Raw genomic sequence first — 23079 nt, forward strand, 5'->3', positions numbered from 1 at the left:
CTCTATATCATCAACGACTCGGAAAACGGCCCGTGCGAAACTACGCCAACGGCAGGAATCTCCCTGAGGCATTGAGGATCCTAATACAGGCAAAACTTATGAGGCAGAAAAATGTGTACCAAATCTCGCAAACCAAAACCCACCCAACCTCTAGATCACCGGAGTTTAGTCAAAAACGAGGTGGCGCACAACGTGGCTCGAGGTCTCACGTTTCCGAGCAGCGTTCGAAGAAGCAGCCACCCGACACGGATCCTTCGCGGCGGTGTGGGAATGGGATGATCGGCTCACTAAATTCTGTGACATTACTCAAATTATCGAATGCAAAGGCGGGAGTCCACCGCCTCACCCAAGATCAATCGGGCCCAGTCGTTCAATGGCGGCAGCTACAAACACGAACATAAACACGAACCCCGTCAACATGAACCATATATACCCCGAATATATACAACCAGCTATATGCCAGTATTGTAACACCAGAGCCATACTAGATCACATCCCATTGGCATGTCCAGCATTATTCAGCAATACTGGGGTCGCGGCCCAATGAGGGCCTTCGGGCGCGTTGGTGGACTGCGTGATCAGTTCAGGCCTGGACAAGCAACTCCGGGTGATCCAGCAGGCCGAGGAAGCTACCGGGAGACACGTCTCTCCACTGGCTCCTTGTGGGAGGGCCCAGCCCAGAAATCTGCCGGAAATCAATAAAGTTCTTATATCTCTCTCTGCGGATAATCCTCGTGTTACTGTTGCCACTGCCGCAAATGTTGAGGAAACGTCTAATAAAATTCTTCAGTTCTTCTCACGATGTCCGTTAGCCAACATTTACTTAACGTTAGCAGGGCTTACTGAGGTACTGTTAGACGTCCACGGCTACAAACGGTCTTGATCAAGACAGCTATCAGCCTTTCGAATTGCCCGTTCAAGATATCTTTAGAAATCAAAATGCTGCTTCCGTGTTTCGGGGGGTTGCGCTGCTACCAAACGTCGCCACTAGGCACAGACAACTGAGCATTGCTAAGGGGCGCAATCATGCTTTCGAGAACGTCTATGTTCCCCGCTAAACAATTAACTCTCGCATATATTTATATCATACCCTCAGGTCCTAATGGGCATGACAGAGGGGGTGGGTACATGGTTTACAAAGAATCAAAAACATTCAAGCCTATAAGGACAAGAATAAGATAAAAAGACAGTAACAACAGCAAATAAAAACGAAACACAGAAAAAACAGCAGAATTTAATACATTTCACAAGATGATCTGCTACGGTGGTCTTGAATGATGATGTATCGGCTAAGGTGGCGATAGAAGAGGGAAGGTGGTGTCCACTCAGAACAGGTTCTCGCCATAAAAGAAGGCAGGAGCCGTCAGTGTGAGAAAGAGGAACAGCTACCTTACGGATGTGACGGTATGAAGTGATATGTACACTGGCTGCGAAATAAATTGCTGATTCAATGAACGGCGATGGAACATTTTGAATAAACAAAGGCGCGAGATGCTGTGCCGAGTTGAAGGTTAGGAAGGTGAAGTGACAATTTCATCGGCGAGACAGTAGCGGTACGTGAATAGTTCGACATAATAAAAACGGGCTGATCGATTCTGAGGGATTCTATGGACTGAAAGAAGTGCGCTTAGCCGGATTCCAAAACGCACACTGGCATTCAAGTTCCGATGAACGAAAGTTTGGTTAAAACATTAATTGTAGGCCCTGTGGAGCTGGAAAAAAATTGCGTCGGAAATAACCGAGAGTGCGATTTGCATTACCTATGATGTAGTGAATGTGAGTATGTCTGACAAGTCATCAGAAATGTGAACACCAAAATATTTGTATTGAAACACGCGCTCCAGTCGCGATGCCATTAATTCTGCATTCTGAATACATTGGTGTGTAGTGGAGATGAAGCAACGCACGCGCAGTGGGACACTGCCTTGGCTGGGGGTGCGAGCGCAGATCGCGAACTGTTGACGCGGCCGAGATATCATTGCTGTGCCCGTCGTGCAGTCTTCCGCCCGCAATCCAACGGTAATAAATCCCTTTCCGACGTGGTGGAGGGTGGGGGGTACAAGAAACCCCTTAAAAGGCATTTGCTTCGCGAAAAGTCATGTGGGTTGCATTTACTAATGTAAGGGTCATTAACCATTTACTGCACCAATAAGATACTTGTTTAGGTTTAGGTCAGATTGAAGGACAAGTGTATCATTGGGGTTATTAATTTAGCGATAGATAACAAGTCATCTGGAAGCAGCTTTATAGTAGTGTTAATGTTATCTGGAAGATCATTTATATCGATCACGAATAGTAGGGGGCCTAAAACGGAAACTTGAGCGATGCCATATTTAAAAAAACGAGGAGAAGAAGCGTGATTATTAGGGATAAATATTGGGTTCGGTTAGACAAAAAGCATTTGATTCAAGATGTGATACTAGTTTAGAGAATACATGTTCTAAACGTTTGCACGGGATGTAGTTAAAGAAAGTGGTCGAAATTGAGAGGAGGAGAATGCGTGTGTTCCGGATTAAAGAGTGGAGTTATAGTCTAAGCACACGGCAACAAAAAATTAAACACCAGATAATGCTTCAGATACAACCGGGACAGGTCTACACCAGTTAATTTTAGGCATATTGAAGTCACCCAAGCGAAAATATGGTGACCGCGGAACTGTAGAACCAGATTATTAAGGGCGTAATACAATTTTTCACAGAAATCCGAAGCAGGATTGGTGGGCGGTAGCATGCGCTAAAAAATACGTTTTTGTGGTATAAAAAACAATGTTAACACAAATAAATTCCAAGTCTGGTTGGTTACAATCATATGCGATACAACATTATCGGCTACAGCAATGAGCACGCCACCACCGGGTTGTCACGCGATCCAGTGATAAATCGTGTACTTTTTTCTCATTCGAAAAGCTCAGAGCTGTCAATTCTTGACGATAACAGTTTAGTAAGTACAATGCAACGGCGGAGCACGCGTCCAAGATGATGACAGAGCTTGGCGTTTATTGACAATGCTTTTAATATTGGTAAATAAAACAGCTACATCACGGTGAGTGGTGGGGCTTTTAGCTAGGATAAACACGGTCAGAACGGAATCATTACCGATTCATGAACGAAAACACGGCCGGTAGCTGAACAGTAAACGGAGAACTTTTCCCCCGATGTGCAACTTGCTATAACGTACAGCAGCGGCCTACCTTTCCTTTGCACTTTTGAGCTAATCTAGGATAGCTGACTGTCAGCTTCGAGCCCGTGCATAGTTTAGAGAACTGAGTGAGCTTTTGAGTAATCTGTATTAAGGTCGGGGTTTTGTTCTACACTCCCGGAAAACAGAATCAGTACATTAGATAGGCTAGAGCAAGGACCCTACAAAAACTGACAATGCATGGAGCAATCTGTCACATAGCACCTCGGGGGCACGGTACCGCAATGGACAATAGTTACTATACTCTTAGTAGAAGTACTACCTAGGTAACTAACCTGTAAGTGCCAGCAGGGGTAAGAGCTCATCTGGTGGCAGTGCGTGCCTTAAAGTGAGCGATCGCTGCACACTGCCGCTAGAACGGCGTCGCGGCAGTCGATGAGGGTGTAGCGCAGGAATCCGGAAACAGGAGCCGAAGTACAGCTGTTAAAAATTAAAGGTAGTCTGCAAGTACAGTAGCGGTAAGAGCCTCATTCTCGCGGCAGTGCATGCCCCTTTTCATTAGGCCTTGATCGCATGCACATTTTAATTGCGATAGCAATTGTATGGACACTGCAAGCGCATTTCTGCTGTCGCCGTCGTCGGTCGTCGCACTGATGTTCCGTAAAATGTTCAAGGGTGATAACACAGTCGCCGCGCGCGTATGCTGTATGTGCGAGGTGAACGCGCGCGAGCGGAGCCTACGATTGTGGCTCAATCTGGCGCCCGCAAGGAGAGGGAAGCTGCAAAGAAACGCACCTTTTTCGGTTGCGCGAAAGGCCGTGAGGGGATGGGACACAGGGAGAGGGTCACGGCGTTGTCTCCGACAGCAACTGCGTTTCACGACCGCGGCTTGGGGGAACGCACCATTGCGACTCTACTCACGCGCGCAGGGAGGAGGGGGGGGGGGGGGGGGCGGCGTCTTCGTCGGGCACAAACTGCGCACTTTGCACGACCGCGCGCCTACGCAGTTGTTCTCGAACAACGCCGCCCTCTTGAAACCGATCTGCAGGCAGCTCATACCTTTGTGCGTGCCGTGTTCTCGTCGCGTAGTTTACTGCTGCTGCCGCGCTTCCTGACGCCGGCGCTTTGACAGTGAGTGTCCGCAGTCATTGAGTGTGATATATGTTCATGTTGGCCTGTGAGATCTGACACCATGCTTGGAAACTTAATCAGTAAGCGAATAGTTCCAAGTTTATACGGCCGATAAAACTACTAGCCTTACTTCGTATAGCTGTCTACTAATTTGCTATCGCAATTGATGCTTCTCCTCTCGAGCGAAACTGCGGCTTTTTTCGTTCCAAGGCGAGTTAGCGTTCTTAGACGTCTGGCACGTGCAGTCAAGCGCACGCGCCAAAGCACAAGCGCACGTGCCACTTTCCATATGACCACAGACTTGTGAATAAAATGCCCTCTCAATAGTCAGTCTTATCGTGGTTTTTCACTTGCGTCTCGTCGCATATGAGCAAAAGCAAGAGCGTTCACCTTAATTCGTAATCGTGGTTGCTAGCACTGCGACACGCTGTGTTTGACTACATCGCCTTCAGTGGGTAGTGGTCCAAATCGCAATGAAACAGCTTGTAATGTTTCTTCGCCGGAGCACAAAATAATCAAACATCATGCCATCGCCGTTGTAATCTTGTTGTTGGCGTGACGCATACGCTGAAGCCACAGACACACTGTTGTTTCAAGCATACACACAAAAATGCTGGTACATCTGGTTCCCCTCAGCAGAACCCGAAACGGTGCTTGTGCAGACTGCGTGCACCTCTCGATCTGGACCGGTCGCTGTCACCGCCGCTCTCCGCCTTCCCAAATAACGTAGGGACGATGACATGGCTCGCCGTCGCGTCTTCACACAGACACGGGAGAACGCGCCTTTCGCCGAGCGGCCCGCTGCCTTCCGCGGCTCTACTAACCCGTATCGGCCTAAAGGTTGCCCAGCTCGACGCCACCCTGGAACTGAATAGTGTCACGACCACGGAGTAAGATCTTACTCCGTGGTCACGACACAGACGGCGAAACACGCCATCATTCTTGACGCCCTCCTGGCCGAAATTCGGCCCCTTTCGTCGTCTCGTTCAGCAGCACACGGCCCTACAGCAATTTGCGCTCGGCGGTGCTGGCCTACTGCGGAGTCTGGTAGGTCCGGCTCCCAGAGCTCGACCACGAGGTGCCGCATATGCCGACACAAACTCTTCGGCGGTCAGCCGACGTAATTACAACACCGACCGTCCTCTTTGCCTGCGTCCTGCCACCGCGCCGCCGAAGCAGACCACCCTCATTCGGCCAGCGGCTTGTCGACCGAGAGGTGCGCTACTCTGGAGTCCGCGGCCCTACCACGCCTTGTAATCTGCCGTTCGCCCACCGACCGACCCCTACACCTGATCCGTCCACGCCGCCCGCTGAGCCAGCGTCTGAGTTGGCACCCGAGCCCCACTCCCGTGTTGATTCCGTGCCAGACTTCCATGCCAGCAACCAACACAGCAGACCTTTATTTCGACTTTTCATCCACCTCGACTAGACGTACGCCATATCATCCGCGGACAATACCGTCCTCGGAGTCTTCGCACTGGGCTTCGCCGCCGAACCAGATGTTCCCAGACGTCCGAGGTGGTTATACTTCGTGGACGTATGCGCATCGCTACCGACCACATTATGGCCTCGTCATCCTCCAGACTTCTGCAGTGCAACGACGACGGCTCCGCAGAATTTCCAAGGAACCTTCCAAGCTGGCTTACAACACCAAGCTCGGGCCACCTGTCCCTCTCTGCCCTGCGCGCTGGTCGGCCACATAGCATCGCCACATTCGCCCGTCTCGTCTTGGCCACCGGACGGGCCACGCCACGTTCATTTGCAGCGCACGCTTCGTGGCACGTTCAGCTAGGGAGCCTACATGTAAGCGCCGCAACTTTCTAGCACCCCGTTACGCGCTCTGAATGCATTTGTCAAATGGCAGCCCGTGTAGCAGTAATTGCATGTCTGACTTTCTGTCTGGAAAGAGAACAGGTTGCGACCGGCTAGACTTCTGTTTAATGGCAACACCTTCACACACCGACGCGGTCGAGTCTGACAGCCCGTGTCACCTTGAGAACCGGGACCACATAAGCCATTGCGCTAGCTCCATTCGCTTTGTGAACAGAACCATTGGTGTATAAATGAAGACGACGGTCGTGCCTCCTGTCAAGGTGCTCGAGCAGGATATATCGCACTACCGACACGTGTAAGATGCTTGGTGCGAGTGTTAAAAATGTTGATTCCACTCTCATGCGACCAAGGAGGCTGCAAATATTCAGTTTTCTCGGAAACCGCAGGTCAAAGACGCGAACCGAGTTCAGTGCCACAAAAGCGTGAGATTCATCCTAACAGCACCACGAATTCATAAATTAGTAACAAAGAGTGCCGTTTTCTTTTCGGAAAAGTGGCGTTATTTCTGGACTATTTGTGCTGGATGTAGCGCTGAGCCTATGAACGTGCATTTAGGCTTTTGAATGTAACTGCTATTGCAACATCCGGCTAGCTATGGTTACTATAGACGGCGCGGCACCCGTCAAGTGAGTATTTTTGACGTTGAGCGAGAGTGCCCTCGGGTGTAGCACAGCAACCCACCTCCGCTGACTGGACCAGTACTGCACAAATAATGGGACGCCCGTAGCCACGGCCTTTTACGAGTGAGCGTAGATGTGCACACAGACAGACTCTCGGTGTCCAATGAAGAGGGAAAGCCGGGCCGAAACAGCGCCTACGAAACTCGGCTCCGGCGCGCGAAGGCCGTGGTAATTAAGCGCCCGCTCCATTAAAAGCACGGCGGCGCAGACTTAGGCCGATGGAACGAGCCAGGGGAGCGGAAAGGAAGGGCCGCACCGAGGGCGCGTCGTGGGGAAAACAGGACGTGGAGAGGGGGAACGAACACGGCTCGCGCGCAGCGTCATGTAACGGAGCTGCGGGCCAAACAGCGAGCGGCACCACTGTTCTCTTGCCTCTGACGCTGCTCGGCTAATTCTGCTGGCTTTGTTGCTTTGCTCCGGCCAATGGGGCGGGGGGGGGGGGGGGGGGAGATCAACGGGCTCGAGCGACCGCAAATCCAACGGCGGCCTGTGCTGCGCGTGCGTGCGGAGAGTATCGAACGCGCACTATCGGGAGTGTGTAGTTCCCGAGCGGCGCCACCGATCTCTGCACGACACCCAAAACATTGTGCTGAAACGCTAGACATCAGTCAATTTGCTTAGCAGACCAAATCAGATGCAAATTGTTTTAAACGGCGCTTGCATGTAGGCTCCCTACGTTCAGCCCTCCATCAGTGCCGTCTACCGGATTGGTCGAGCATGTGCCTCAAGCGCCGCCCAGTGCACTGGTCGGCGATGCACCAACGATAACGGCTGCGTCAGAATCGTCGACGCACAGCTTGCATCGCCGGGCTGTGCTCCGTCCACCACACAGATGCGTCGAAGCGCAAGACACTGTTGCGCTCCCAACCTCCAGCTGCATTGATCTCGTCTGTGTGCGTGCAGTCTTCCTTGTGGTACCCGATCTTGTGACTTCCGACAACCATCTCGTCGGTATGGGTCTAAGCGTCCGGTCATGGCGTTCCTGGTTCGCTACGCAGCCATAGAGTAACATACGGATTACAGAGTGGCCACTCCAGCCTAAAAGCGGCCGAGCTACGCAGCTTCATGCCGCCCGCTAGAGGGCAATACAACACTCCCTGTCTACAAGGAAACGCGCGTACTAGCTATCTACTGTAGTAACTTTTCTATAGTGCACTATACGTCCACTTGTCTATGTGGCTGTAGACGTAGACATTATCAACGGGATCAGCCGACCGTGAGCGGTGGATGATAAGACTAGTATATAGAATGAAGCATAACGCATCGCTAAAAAATATCGGCCATGGTGTGATCAGGCAAGGTGACGCTACAAAAGTTGTGCGATAACGTCTGCGTGGTCTTTGCTGGGTTCGTCTGCCAGACGCCTGTCTGCTTGGCTGCTGCTTGGTAAGAAGGCCTTCATTACGTTCTTTTATCCCTTCATTATTTTGCAAATTCCTTATGTATTTGTCACTTCAGCCGTAAGTTGACATTTTTCACATTGTGCTGTTCGGCGCAGACAGCTTTTTGTGTTCTTCACTTCGCGCATGATGTTCATGGATTACCTCACATTATGTAATAAACAGCAATTGGAATGCTGCGCAGCACGTTTGCGAGAAAATCGTTTCTTGGCGCGAGAAAGTGAGTCGGCACACGCCGGTATACGTAGTGTGAATTCAATGCACGTGTATGCAATTGTGTGAAAGAATGCAGTTATGCTTAGGATCGTTATTCGTGGCGTGCGCAGATTGCTTGAAGCCTTTGTTACGAGCGCAATTAGAGAGAACTTGCGAATTGAGAAGAATGTTTGTAAGCTGTGGCTACGACGTATTCTGAATAAACACTCCTGCCTCACTAGCGCATGCATGGCACCGAAGGTTGCTTTTTTTAGCTGCGACAATTGCACGTGACGCTTTTCGCGAAAGGGCGATCTGAAGTGCGTAGGTGAAAATTTGTGCGAAGGCGGGAGAGAAGACAAAACCAATACTTTTTTTTCAGGTCATGCCGACCATAGTCAAGTACTACGTGAATTACTGCTGTGTTGCGAGGTGCAGTAACAACGGCAGGACAGGGAGAGAGCGTGGTTGGCTGACAACTGCAGTGAGCAGCCTTCATTACTTGTTGGCTATGCAGCCCGAAACTACCACTTAATAAGAGTGATTAGGCTTCAAAGGACGAGCTTTGTTTTCCTCTTTAATGCCAATGCTGTCTGCTGCAGTTTTACTGTTCTGTGGGGTTTTTCATAATATCGCCTGTTTATTCCTTTTGCGAAATTTATTCTCAACATATGGCACCTGTATTGCATGTCTTGCACTTTGCAGTGCAACCATCTTTTTGTGCTTGCATTCATCGAACGTTGCGAAAAAAAAGTGTGCATGTGCTTACTGAGAATATGACTTGAAAATAAAATGTTTTGTCTCTTCCAACACTTGTCATGTTTATTTAAAATGTCTGCATAAACACACAGTGGCATCGTGTGCTTGCTGCTCTGGCGGTACAGCTTACACGAAGCTATTCGATGCATGGAAGCAACGCATTAAAAAATCGAAATATAGCCTCCGGGACGAGCACTCACACGGAAGAGATCTTGAAGGCCGTGTAATTTTCTTATTACCAAAAGATAACCTTCGAGATTAGTTTTTATGCGGTCCCAATCTCTGAGGCTGTGTAGATTCCACACACCCGCTAGGTGCGCTGCGAACCAAAATCGGCCGCAGGGGCCTATGGAAGTGTCCTCTCTTATCCTTGTATGTTGCTGTATGACGCAGCAGTCAGAGCTGCCAGCCTGAACCCTTGGGATGCACCCGATGCCATCCAACTTGACTGTTTTGTCTGCCCCCGGGACAGTTTTTGCCGTCGTTACACACCTTTATGTATGTATGAAAGTTACTCACCAAAGTATGTTACGCACTTTGCATTTAAATTTGATCTCGGCGGGGGCGGGAGTAATCTGTCACGTCATCACATCGATTACGGATCATCATCAGTCACCATCGCGCCACGCATTTGGGGGAGCTCGAGTAACGAGCAGAGAACACACACACTCGATCTAGACCAACACCACCTAGATAGCACAGGCCTACGCACTCTGATCTATGACGTCACGCTACCTGGCCCGAAATTTCCATTGCCAAGGCTGGCGTGACGAAAGCAGTGACGTCCAAATCACTGTTGCTTACGTGGGATCACCCCCATTAGATTCATTTCAGTCGGGCCAGGTAGCATGACGCCATGATCGGAGTGTGCTATCTAGGTGGTGTTGTCTGGACCGGGTGGTTCGGCACCGCTGACGCTCCGCTCTCCGCCTTCTCAAATAAATGTGGGGACGACGGGCGGGCGTCGCACCATCTTCCTACATGAGTATAGCTGCGTGCAAGGTGCTTCGCATCACAGTGAATTTAACAGTACGTGGTATCTGCATGATTTTTCTTACCAAAACTAGGCGAGTTCCAATCAGGCGGCATACATTCCTTCCTCGTTGAGCTGACGCGAGGCTATCGTCAGCCTTTCGGCGCTACGTCAGTAGTGGGAGCTTCCCAGCTTTCGCCAAAGCTGCCAGGGCCGCTATCTTGTACGGGTTCGAAAAGCCCACGTTCAGTTTCGCCTCACGCGATTGGCATACATTGCCCTAGGCCGCGATATCGGCGTGCCTTGGAGAATTGCGAGAGGCGAAACTAAACGTCGACTTGTCGAACGTGTAGAAGATTGCGGCGCTGGGAGGCGTGGGCGCTGGTTGAGGCACTTGAACAGAGCCTCTGCTCCGGGGAGGGTAGTCGCCTTATCGCATGATGGCGATACAACATTTCATTTGTTTTCATCTCTGCTACTACTGAACCATTGCTAAAAATACTAGCGGCAAAACGTTCCTTGCGCAGTGCTTTAGAACTTCTAGCCTATGGCGAAAATTTCTGACTGGGCCCGGTAAATCACTCTATGGGGGATTTTCTCATTTCGTAGTTTAGTTTATTTCAGATACAATGCAAACAAATAAATAGGACAAAAAAAACGAAAAGAAAGACGGAAAGTTAATATTTTTACAATACAAAGTTTCTTTAGACAGAAAATGAATGCTATAGTATTTAAAATTATTTTATATGCATATTTATGTTAAACGACAGTTTCTTTTATTTTAATGTAATTTGTTCCCATACGATAGAGCAAAACAATATCGACAGAACCCATCTAAGGATAACTCCTGACGGTAATGTGATGAGTAGAGACCGGATTTTAGGCAAATGCCTTTTTTTTTGTTCCTTGCGCTCCTATCGCCCCACTTTGCTATATGAGCATGAATTAGAGGTTAAGAAGGGCTTTTATAGTGTTTTCATAGTGCCTATAAATGCCTATTTTGGCGTTTGTGCCTAATTGCCTATAAATGCCTATAAATGCCAATTTTCAATATCGGCGCCTATATGAACACTATTTAGCCTCAAGTTTCGCTTTTGAGTGCAGTTAGAGACCGTTATTCATGTTACCGGGTAACATTGACTGCTCAAATCTCTATGGGGTTCAACCTAGTCCTTTAGTTCAACCAACTCCCGGAAAACAACTGCTAGCAGCATTGAAATGAGACGCGCCGGCCAGCATACGCCGACGCGCTGACATTGCGCGAGCGGTTGGCGAACGCGAAACCGCGGAGAGCCGTCAGGGGAAAGGAAAGTGAAGAGTAAAAGAAGAAAGAAAAATGGGATGTGCACGCGGCTTTTGTTTCGTTTGTAATTTACTTTTTAAGGGGTTCACCGCCGTCGGGCGTTCTTTCTCAGCGTACGAGATCATGCTCAGTGACAAGAGGCACAATTTTGAATCGGAAAATCGGGAGATGGTGGTAGTTTGATATTGTTTCCACAATCTTCACAGTGATTCTTCGACTTCGTTCCGCGTGCTCTCCAAACGTATTTCTTCAAACACGTGCACTTCAAATGGGCGGAAGTGTATTTGGCAGTGTTGGGACGTCTGGCCTGTACAATTCGGATAATGTCATTGTATATGAGAAAATTGCGAAGAGTTGTACGTAACAGCCCTCATGTAAGAACATGCTAATTTCTTGATAAATCATAGCCTCTCTTGCATTTGTTATTTGTCTGTTCTTGTTGTGTCTTAATTTAATTGCGTCAGGCAGACATAAAGTATCGGTTTTTTAATCAGTATTCCCAGCTTTCAAGTATTCTTGTTCATGCCTGTTTCACTATATGCGACACTAGAGTACAGTGGCCATTGAACATGAATATGAGCAGTGTGCTTATTGAATGAAGCCAATTGATCATCATTAGTCCAGCAGTGTTATGGGACAATTGCACGGCTATGTTGAACTGTTGGTGCCTTTGTGCCATCATATACAATAACATTTCCTGTTTTCCTATCGTAGATATAGGCCGCGCACGTCTTCGTTTGAAATTATTTGCATTTATGTAAAAATTTATTCTGCCTATTTTTACGACGTTGGAGGCATAAAACGTTGTTTGGCCTGCCTATTTTTGGCGCCTAAAACGCGCTTTTTTAATGCCTAAAGATCCGACCTGTAGTGATGAGCATTAAATCAATATGGAGACAAAACGTATTTCCACCATCAAAAGAGATATGTATGAGGCCTGAGCTGCAGCGGAGTCTCCTCCTTCGCGCAAGTATTCCTAAGAAGACTCGGTGCTATGTAGTGGCGCCGCCGTGAGGCCGGCTCATGTCCTCTGAAATGCATGGTGCACAGGTGCGTCTGAATGCTGAGAAACGCGTCATGCGGCAGCCACGCTCCGCTGTGGCGCTTCTTTCTAAACACTTGTGCCATCTAGTGGCGCAGCCAAGAAGTCCGCGCGTGGCCTCCGAGACGAGAAGCGTGGCGGGCCGGTGCCTGCGAACGCTGAGAATTGTTCCCTCGCTTGCTGCACACCCAATGGAACATAACCCAATTTGGCGAGAGTTTCATTGAACAGCGGCAGATACCCACTGCATTCATGGCGCAGCTCGCTAAAACGTCGGTGAAAGAGACGTTTGTCGAAAGAATTCGTGTGCCCTTCCACTACGTGAAGATGGATGATAAGCGAAGCTTGTCCCTTTGTATACCTAACCGTCCCCTTTGACAGGAACTTTATGTTTACGGGAATGTGCCCTTGTTCTTCGTCCTGTCTTAGAATCTCTTCCTTCATTCATATTTGTGTCGCTGTTCGGCGGAGCGGATCACACTGATGAGGGACAAGTTGTTGTCGAACCGCAAACGCTTGTGTTCGATGTCTCGAGTTTTGGTCGGCGGCGTGGTTAGCAGCATCCGCCCACCATTGCCGCTTGCGATTCTTCAAAATCAAATTGCTTCAAAAATAAATCTGTTCATCACGTTAGACAACGAATGGCTCATACCAGCTTAAGCAATGGCTCATACCCCCGTAAACATGGACTCCCCATTACGACGACAGAAGAGAAGTGAAATTCTACGCTGGAATGATGCGCGGCTATGGAGCCAGCTGGGGAAGAAGGCGACGACGACGAACGCCGGAGTAATGGCACGAGCGCGTTCGCGCGGTTGCGCCGAGGGGCACCAGCGTGCCAGCTGTGGAAAAAGACGACGACGCTCGAGCCATGGCTGATGATGATAGTTTTTTGCGTACACGGACGCCACCGAAATCTGTACCTTATAGCAAGCTCGGCTTGAAAAGGGCGAGGCAAGTTTCAAGTAAGTTCATTGAATACTAGCACTGACCGATTGGTACCCACCCAGTGCTCCAAGCTGGTGTCAAAGAGTTTCATTCAAGAGCGGTACATACCCAGTTCCGGATCTACTGTGAACCATGTCAGTGGGAAAGAGGTTCGTTGAAGAGCGGTACATTGCCACATATTGAGTGAGGAAAGTTTGTCCGACGGTTGTTTTTGAATCATCTTCCCTCAGCACAGTAGCCCGACACTCCAACTATTCGACCATGGACTATAAAGTGACCCAGGTTGGCAGAAACGCGGTTACATACAAATGTACATAGATAGATAGATAGTCCCCAGAAATTCCGTGAAGACCCTTAAGAATACAAACGCATTAAAGAAGCCCCGGTGGTGCGGCTGAAGTGATTTATTTATTTACAAATACTGCCATCTTGCATAAGCAAGACATAAGTGTTGAAGAAAAAAAAGATTAGGAAGGTAATTGTGCAGTTGAATAACAAATTGATAAAGAGGCAATTCACGCAAGGGCGCTTCAAGTTTATTCCCAAGTTTAGTGGCCAGGGGGGGGGGGGGGGGGGGCGAGAACGGAAACGTTAAACAATACAGAGCTCGTTCAAGGAGAACAAGGTTCAATCGATGGGTCCGCCTGGTGCGGGGTGCAGCACAACTTGGGAAAACAGTGGGGGATATAATGCGGGAATGTTGATTAACTATTTTGTGCAAGAACATAATGCGCTCGCGCTCACTTCTGATTGCTGGTGGTGGTAGTGATAGCTCGGCTGCATAAAACGAAGGCGAGAAAAGGCGGTCGTAGCGGCGAAAAATAAATCGAACTGCTTTCTTTTGCACTGATTCAAGCTTACGCACCCCGCAGACATGACGAGGAGACCAGACAGTGGACGCATATTCAAGTATTTGTCTTAACCTACTTTTGTAGGCGGTCAGTTTGCCTTCTTTAGGTGCGCTCTTAAGGGTTCGCATTAAGTCGCCTAACTTTCGCTGTGCTTTCGCGCAAATGAGGTCTATGTTTCTGCGCCATTTCAAATTAGACATGAAGGTTACTCCTAAGTATTTATAGTCGTTACTACTAGCAAGGATATCACAGTTATAACCATATGTGAAGCTTAGAGGTTGTTTCTTATTTGTGAAAGCCATCGATGCAGTTTCGTAAAATAATAGCCATCTGCAATTCCCTGCTCAAGTCACAGAAGTGTGACAACGCCACGTTTAGCTCTTGTTGGGCAGTAGAGTTATATACACTGGTATAAAGCATGCAATCATCGACAATTATACTTATTGTAATAGAATTCCCGCTAGTTTCTCTTTTCCTATAACACCAAATAAGACACATAAGAGAACTTATAAGACTTAACGAAAAGAGTAACTATGACGCGATTAACCACGAACTCGACGCCTTCTTTCCCACGTTTGAAGCTGCGTATCAAAATCAGTCAATACATGATATCTGGTCGATGTTTAAGGATAAGTTAAAAGGTTTGACTAATAAATACATTCCAAAAGATAACATTCGCACCAGTAATCAAAAACCATGGTTTACTAACACCTTAAAAATCTACAAAGTAAAAAGAAACGTCTTTATCGAGCAGCTAAAAACAACAAGAACTCACATCGATGGGAAATTTCCTACAAAGCTGAAAACCAATATCTGATTGCGATTCGCAGCGCAAAGCGTTCCTTTTATGCCACTAAACTCCCAAATTTGCGGCGCACTAACCGAAGACAGTTTTGGCAAGTAATAAACCCTCATCCAGTTTGCACCATTATGCTCACTAACGACTCGCACGAGGCGATTACCGATACTGAATGCGCTGACACTTTTAACTCCGCATTTGCATCAGTATTCACGGAAGATATCGAAACAAAATTTTCATTGCCTTTATTAGATATTGAACCTCACATGCCACGCATAACATTTTATGCACACGGAATTTCATCCATAATCCTGAAGACTAAGCTATCATCTTCATTTAACATTGATGTAATTAACTACAAACACAAGACACATGGTTGCATCGTACTAGGCCTTTTTGTTCTCTCAGTCACTGTCTACAGCAATCATGCCGGATGATTGGAAAGTGGGAAAGGTCGTTCCAGTGCAGAACACAGGTAGCAGAAATTCTCGATTAAATTATCCACCCATTTCACTAACAAGCGTGCCGTGCAAGATCATGGAACATGTCATCTACTTTCAAATCATTGTTGCTTAGACTGCAATCACTTTTTTTCACCCTTCCCAACAAGGTTTTCGCAAAGGTTTCTCTTGCGAGACCCAATTAGCTCTGTTCGTTCAAGACTTGCATACTTACCTTGATACCAGTGTACATACTGACGGTATTGTTTTGGATTTTGCAAAAGTATTTGATTAAGTATCCCACCGGCGGCTGCTACTTAAACTTCAACTGCTGAACTTGGGTCCTAACGTACTGATCAGGATACAGGAATTTTTGTCTAATAACACACAAATGGTTTTAGTCAACAATAACCTATCACGCTCCTTCCCAGTAACCTCTGGCGTGCCCCAAAGATCCGTCCTTGACCCCCTGTTACTCTTAATATACTATAATGATTTACCCAACTGTGGCTCCTGTAATCTACGCATGTTTGCAGACGACTGTGTCATCTACCGCACTATCAATAACTTCTTTCACCAAGCTGCTCTCCAGAGTGAATTTAACAGTGTCTTTGAATGGTGCCGCAATTCGCTGGTGACCCTTAACGCCAACAAATGTAAATGCGTGTTCTTTTCCCGCCATCGATACCCCAGTTTTATCCCACACACAACTAATAACATGCCGCTAGAACCAGTGCAATCTTTTTGAAGTACCTAGGTGTAACCCTATCTCTTGATTTGTCTTGGCGCGCACATGTCCCTAACATTCGCCTATAGAAGTTTATGTTCGGTTATGTACTCCGCGATATATTTGTGAGTTATATGCTCTAACAATTGACAGCAGGATGGTATCAAGGATATTGGCTAGTAGTTTGTTATGATATGCCTGTTGCTGTTCTTATGAACTGGAATGACTCGTGCATTTTTCCAGAGTAAAGGTACAGTTGATGCTTCACATGACTGCTTAAATAATACTGTTAGGTATCGCGTGCTCCACTCGTAATATCGTTTTAAGAACATATTTGTAATACCACTTGGAGCTTCGTTCTTTGTTGTGTCTAAATTAAGCGACAGGCTGTGCAAACCAGACGCGACTACCTCTATGGTTGGGCTGGGGGCTAATATTGCAGTGGCATTAAAAGAGGGAGTGGTTCCGTCGCCCAAAGTGAAGAGGGACTTGAAGTGATCGCTGAAGGCCTGCGAAATGGTTGAAGGATCAGATCAAGGCACACCATTTAAAATAAATGAAGAGGGGTTCTGATCAGGAGGAACAACTGCTTTCCAAAACATGACCGGATTTTCATTCATGAAAGTGACCAGAGTATTGTTCAAGTGAAAGTATTTCGCCTCTGTGATTTTATCATTTATTGTAGCTTTTAAGGACGTTCGTAGGCAGGTCCCATCGGGAGAAGGAAAGCTACGGCGCTTCCGGTGCCTCTTAACGCGGCGAATGAGCTGAATTATTTCTCGCGTCTACCAAGGTTTTCAACCGTTGCGTTTACACACCTGTAGGGGACGTATAAGGATGTATAAAATGTTTCATTGCGCCACAAAACATTCCCAGCAGTTTGTCAAAATCGCAAGAATTACTACATAATAAGAAGTCGTCAAACGATGAAGCCAGCATGTCAGTAATCGAGTAGTCTCTGTGACATTACCCCCGTCAGAAGAAGCACCTTACTGGTGCGACTCACTGGTTCCAGAAAGGAACGGTTTGAGGCGGCTGACGTGGACGATGTCAGATAGAGGTGAAGGCACGGTAGCATTCAGTGGAGACACTTCATATGTGACAGGCGTCACCTGGCGCAGGATGCGATAAGGGCCGTAGTATCGCGAAAGGAGTTTCTCCGAAAGACCGACACGTTGAGATGGAGACCAAACTAGCACAAGAGCACCTGGTTCGTATTCGACATCGCAGTGGCGCTGATCGTAATGGCACTTCTGACGTGTCTGTGAAGCAGAGAGACGAAGACGGGCAATCTGGCGTGCCTGGGTCGCTGTGCTTATGACATCACCAGCGTATTCCGTCGGCGAGTCGAGTGTGGTCGAAAGAAGAGTCTCGAAAGGCAAGGTCGGTTCACGGCCATATAGAAGGTAAAAGGGCGAATAACCAGCTGTGTCGTGGCGCGAGGAATTGTGCGCAAACGTGACAAATGGTAAATCAGTGTCCCAGTCGCGATGATCGGAGGAAACATACATCGCGAGCATGTCAGTTATTGTCCGGTTCAGGCGTTCAGTAAGACCGTTAGTTTGAGGATGGTAGGCTGTAGTAAGCTTGTGTTTAGTAGCACAGGATCGAAGTAAGTCGTCGATGACTTTGGCAAGAAAGGATCGCCCGCGATCGGTGAGAAGTTGACGAGGTGCGCCGTGGTGTAAGATAACGTCATGAAGCAAGAAGTCAGCGACGTCTGTAGCGCAATTGGTGGGAAAGGCTCTTGTAATGGCATAGCGGGTGGTATAGTCCGTAGCGACGGCAATCCACTTATTTCCGTCGTTTGATATAGGGAATGGTCCGAGAAGATCAACGCCAACGCAAAAAAAAGGGTCGGTCGGTATATCCAGAGGCTGCAGCAGACCAGCGGGATGCACAGCTGGTCGTTTTCGGCGTTGACACGACTCACACGCGGCAACATAGCGACGGACGGAGCGGTTGAGACGGGGCCAGAAAAATCGTCGCCGAATTCGGTCATAGGTCCGAGAGACGCCAAGGTGTCCAGCAGTGGGAACGTCGTGCAGTTGCTGGAGTACAGTCTGCTGAAGATGAGACGGAATGACGATTAGCAGCTCGGGCCCGTCTGGGTGCATGTTGCGGCGATACAGGGTGTCATTTTGTAGTACGAACATGTGAAGGGATGGGTCAGACGGGTAAGAGAGCAGGCGTTCGATAAGCTGCCGTAACGATTCATCGCGTCGCTGTTCAGCCCCTATGTTTTTCAAGGCGAAAAGCGAGAGAAAGCAGATCGGTGCGGCATCCACTAAATCGTTCGGTGCACCGACGGGGTGACGAGACAGGCAGTCGGCGTCCTGATGTAAGCGACCCGACTTGTAGACTACAGTGTATGTGTATTCCTGAAGGCGCAGCGCCCAGCGACCGAGGCGTCCGGTGGGATCCTTGAGGGAAGAAAGCCAACAAAGGGCGTGGTTATCGGTTATAAGCGTAAATGGTCGACCATATATGTAAGGTCGGAACTTTCCCACAGCCAAAACGAGGGCGAGACATTCCCGCTCAGTAATCGAATAATTGCGCTCAGACGGGGAGAGGAGGTGGCTGGCGTAGGCGATAACGCGGCTGTGCCCAGGTTGGCGTTGGGCTAAAATTGCGCCGATGCCGTATCCACTGGCGTGAGTGCGAATTTCTGCGGGAGCAGAAGCGTCAAAATGGGCGAGAACAGGTGGTGTGGTGAGTAGCGTGATGAGGCGCGAGAAAGAAGTCGCTTGTTCAGAGACCCAGCAGAAAGGAACGTCTTTCTTGAGGAGGTCAGTCAGGGGACGAGCAACATGCGCGAAATTTTGCACAAACCGGCAGAAGTAAGAACAAAGACCGATAAAGCTGCGAACATCTTTGGCAGAGGTCGGTACAGGGAAATTCTGCACTGCACGAACTTTAGCGGGTTTGGGGCGAATGCCTGACGAATCGACGAGATGTCCGAGCATGGTTATTTGGCGGTGACCGAAGTGGCACTTGGACGAGTTGAGCTGCAGGCCAGCGGCGCGAAAAACGGAAAGCACAGATGAAAGTCGTTCAAGATGGGCTGCAAAAGTTGGAGAGAATACGATGACGTCATCTAAGTAACACAAGCAGATGAACCATTTCAATCCACGCAAGAGCATGTCCATCATACGTTCAAAGGTCGCCGGGGCATTGCACAAGCCGAAAGGCATTACCCTAAACTGATAGAGGCCGTCACGTGTAACGAATGCGGTCTTCTCACGGTCCATTTCATCCACGGCAATTTGCGAATATCCGGAGCGAAGGTCTATTGATGAAAAATAGGTGGCACCGTGAAGACAGTCCAGAGCATCGTCGATCCGTGGAAGCGGGTATACATCTTTCTTGGTGATCTGGTTTAGATGACGATAGTCCACGCAGAATCGCCAGCTGTTGTCCTTTTTGACGAGCACAACTGGGGAAGCCCACGGACTGGAAGAGTGTTCAATAATCCCTTTGGCAAGCATTTTGTCAACTTCGCTCTGGCTAACTTGTCGCTCAGAGGGCGACACCCGGTATGGACGTCGGCGAACAGGTGCCGCATCGCCGGTATTTATACGATGCTTCACAACCGTAGTTTGACCCAAAGAGCGATCGTTCAGGTCAAAAATGCCGGCGAAGGACTCGAGGAGGTCATGGAGCTCTGCGGCGGATTGGGGGTCGAGGTCCGGCGCAAACATCTTTGCAACGTCGTCGGCCGGGGCAGATGCAGAAGGCGCAGAACGAGCACTGGTCGAAGATGTCGCAACAGATAGTGCTGAAACATAGCACTCGCGGGACGGTGACAACGTGGCAAGTGACATCCCTCGAGGAAGTACCCGAGGGCACTGGCCGAAATTGAGGATGGGAAGACAGGTCTGATTGTCCGCTACAGAAATGACGGTGTGTGGGAAGGAGACATTGTGGGAAAGCAGGACTGAAGTCGCGGGAGTGAGGACATAGTCTCCGTCTGGAACAGGTGGAGAGGCGAAAACGGTGATGCAGGTTGCTGCTTGGGGAAGAAGACGAATAAAATCCACAGAACAAAGATGAGTTGGGGCTTGAGCAGGAAGGTCAATGGAAAGGGGTAGGTCAAGTTGGACAACACCGGCTGAGCAGTCAATCAGAGCAGAATGGGTGGTCAAAAAGTCGAGGCCGAGGATCACATCGTGGGGGCAGCGTTCGAGCACACTAAACAAAACGGACGTGTGGCTCCCGGCGACACTGACACGTGCAGCACACATTCCGAGCACAGCCGGAGTTCCACCGTCGGCGACCTGTAGCACTCGAGTCGGAGCAGGAGTAAGGACTTTCTTCAGGTGCGTTCAAAGGTCAACACTCATGATGGAAACTTGCGCTCCAGTGTCGATGAGTGCTGTAACAGGCAAACCATCCGCATCCACGTCCAAAAGGCTCCGATCAGTAGGCAGGGTCAACAGAGGAATTTCAGGCCGGGGTGCTAGAGCAGCGTCACCTCCCGGAGCTGCCCCAGTCAGTTTTCCGTCGGAGAGCGGCGACGGTAAGCAGGGGACGGGGAACGACGCAGCTGGGGTGAACGGGAGCGGCTACTGTGCGGTGATGATGAGCGGTTAGTCGCAGTGACTCGGGCGTTGTCAGGTGCATCTTCGAACTCGGTGGGGGGCGCAGGCGGGAGGGTATTCAGTGGGGAGCGGCGGTAGGCGGGAAAGCTTGGTCGAGAGAGGGCCGGCCAGGAACTTCGGCAATGGCGAGAGATGTGGCCCACACGTCCACGATAGAAGCAGATGGGTCGATCATTATGTGTGCGCCATTCGGCCGGGTTGCGATAGCTCGGGTAAGGACCGCTCTGGTTCCGGTAAACAGGGGCAGAGGCAGCAGACGAAGCGAAGTCAGGACGGTTGGCGGAGCAGATGGATTGCAGACCCACATTGGAAAGTTCTTGGCGAACGACCGATTGAATGAGGGACACGAGCGGCCGGGAATCGTCAAAGCACTGCGTCACTTGTGTGGCAGGAGACGCTGCTTCAATTTCTCGCCGGACTATACGTACGACGTTCTCGGAGGGAGTGGGCTCACGCGGAAGACAAAGGTCTTCACACGTCGATGAAGCAGCGGTGTTGGGTAGGCGCGTGAACTACTGAACTATGCGGCGGCTTTTCGCTTCTTCAAAGCGGCGACATTCTTTAATGATCTCATTGAGTGTTGTGATGTTCTTATTTCACGAGGAGGTTAAACGCGTCGTCCGCTATGCCTTTTAAAACGTGACTGACCTTGTCTGCCTCTGTCATGTTTTTATCAACCTTGCGGCAAAGAGCCAAGACGCTCTGGATGTACGCCACGTAAGATTCAGTGGACGTCTGTGCACGGGTCCCAATGTCCTTCTGAGCAGCACGTTGGCGGCCGATGGGCTTGCCGAAGAAATCACGAAGCTTCTGTTTGCATTGCTCCCAACTGGTAATCTCTTCTTCATGTGTCTCGAACCAGACTCGTGCCGTTTTTTTTTTGAGGTAGTATAATACGTTGGCCAGCGTAAGCGTGTTATCCCACCTGTTGCTGGCGCAGACCCGTTCGTAATTTGCCAACCAGTCATCGACGTCAACGTTGTCAATCCCAGAAAACATGCCAGGGTCGCGGGGCTGGGTTAGGATGACCGTCGGTGGCGTCGACGGGGCCGCGGTTGAAGACTCCCCTTCGGATGACATGGCAGCCAGGTTACGTCCGCTGCGGAGCTCCGTCTTGCGCAAGTGAGTACCCTGCACCTCCACCAATAATGTTACGGGAAGGAAGAAACGTACTGGTTTTACAGATGGGTTTTAATGGCTGCGCAGAGAAGCGAAAACCCATAATCTTCTTTGTCGTCTCCCAGGGAATCAACCATGTCTTCTTCTTTCCACCTTACGCACTGTGGCAATGTAAATCTTTATCCCTTTGAGCTTAGGGGAGTGTTTTACGATGGTAACTTTATTCCGGAAAACCAAAAGCCTAATTATCACCAGTCGAGTTTTATTTTTATTACTGACACCAAGTCAGTGGCATCATTCCATGTTATCGCAACTGACATCAAGTTTCATTGTCACCAACTCAGACACAGAATCAAGCAGCTGCTCACTGGAGACTGATGGTTGCTCTGGTAGACCGTAAATTACAAGTAGTAGTTTATTGATTGGAAAGGCAGAGAAGTCGGTCCGGAAATGGTGTATCTGGCCTGCTACTCTACGTAAGGGAAGGGAAGAGGAGGAAGAAAGAGGGTCATAATGGGGGATGATAACGGGAGAAACGAGGTGAAAGAAGACATCGGACATAAATGTTACCATCACAAGCATGAGTCCAGGCCCGTGTCGCCTAAAAAATGTGAAGGAGCACGCATTGCCTCTCTCGTCTGCCAACTGCCCGGCCATGCGCTTAACAGGAGGACCTCCGACAGTGATCTGTTGTCTAAATGCCTCGAGGTGTCAATGTCAGTTTTTCGCTCGCATACGCAGGGCACACCACGAGCACACAGTCTTTAGTCTCCACAATGCCACACGCTGAACAGTCCGGGGAGTCTGCCCGTCCAATGAGGTGCAAGTACTTGCGCCTGAAAGCGGCACCTATTCGTAGTCAGTGTATCAAGCAGGTATGAGGGCACAGAATTCCACGCAGAACTGAAAAGTTCATATCGGAATCCAGCCTTTTAAAGGTTGTTTCGGAATGTCTTGTTTTCTAGATCATGAATGGGATCGTCAAGTTTTCGGACTTGACCAGTGAGCTGCGCAACACTATCCTCAAGCTCCTGAATGCGCGACATTCAATCACTAACAGCAGAAACAGTACCGTCTAGTTTTGTTAGGCGTATTTCAACAGAAGCAAATTTTGAGGACAATGAGGATAACTCCTGACTA

Source organism: Dermacentor silvarum, chromosome 8 (assembly GCF_013339745.2).
Source record: "Dermacentor silvarum isolate Dsil-2018 chromosome 8, BIME_Dsil_1.4, whole genome shotgun sequence".
NCBI lineage: Eukaryota > Metazoa > Arthropoda > Arachnida > Ixodida > Ixodidae > Dermacentor > Dermacentor silvarum.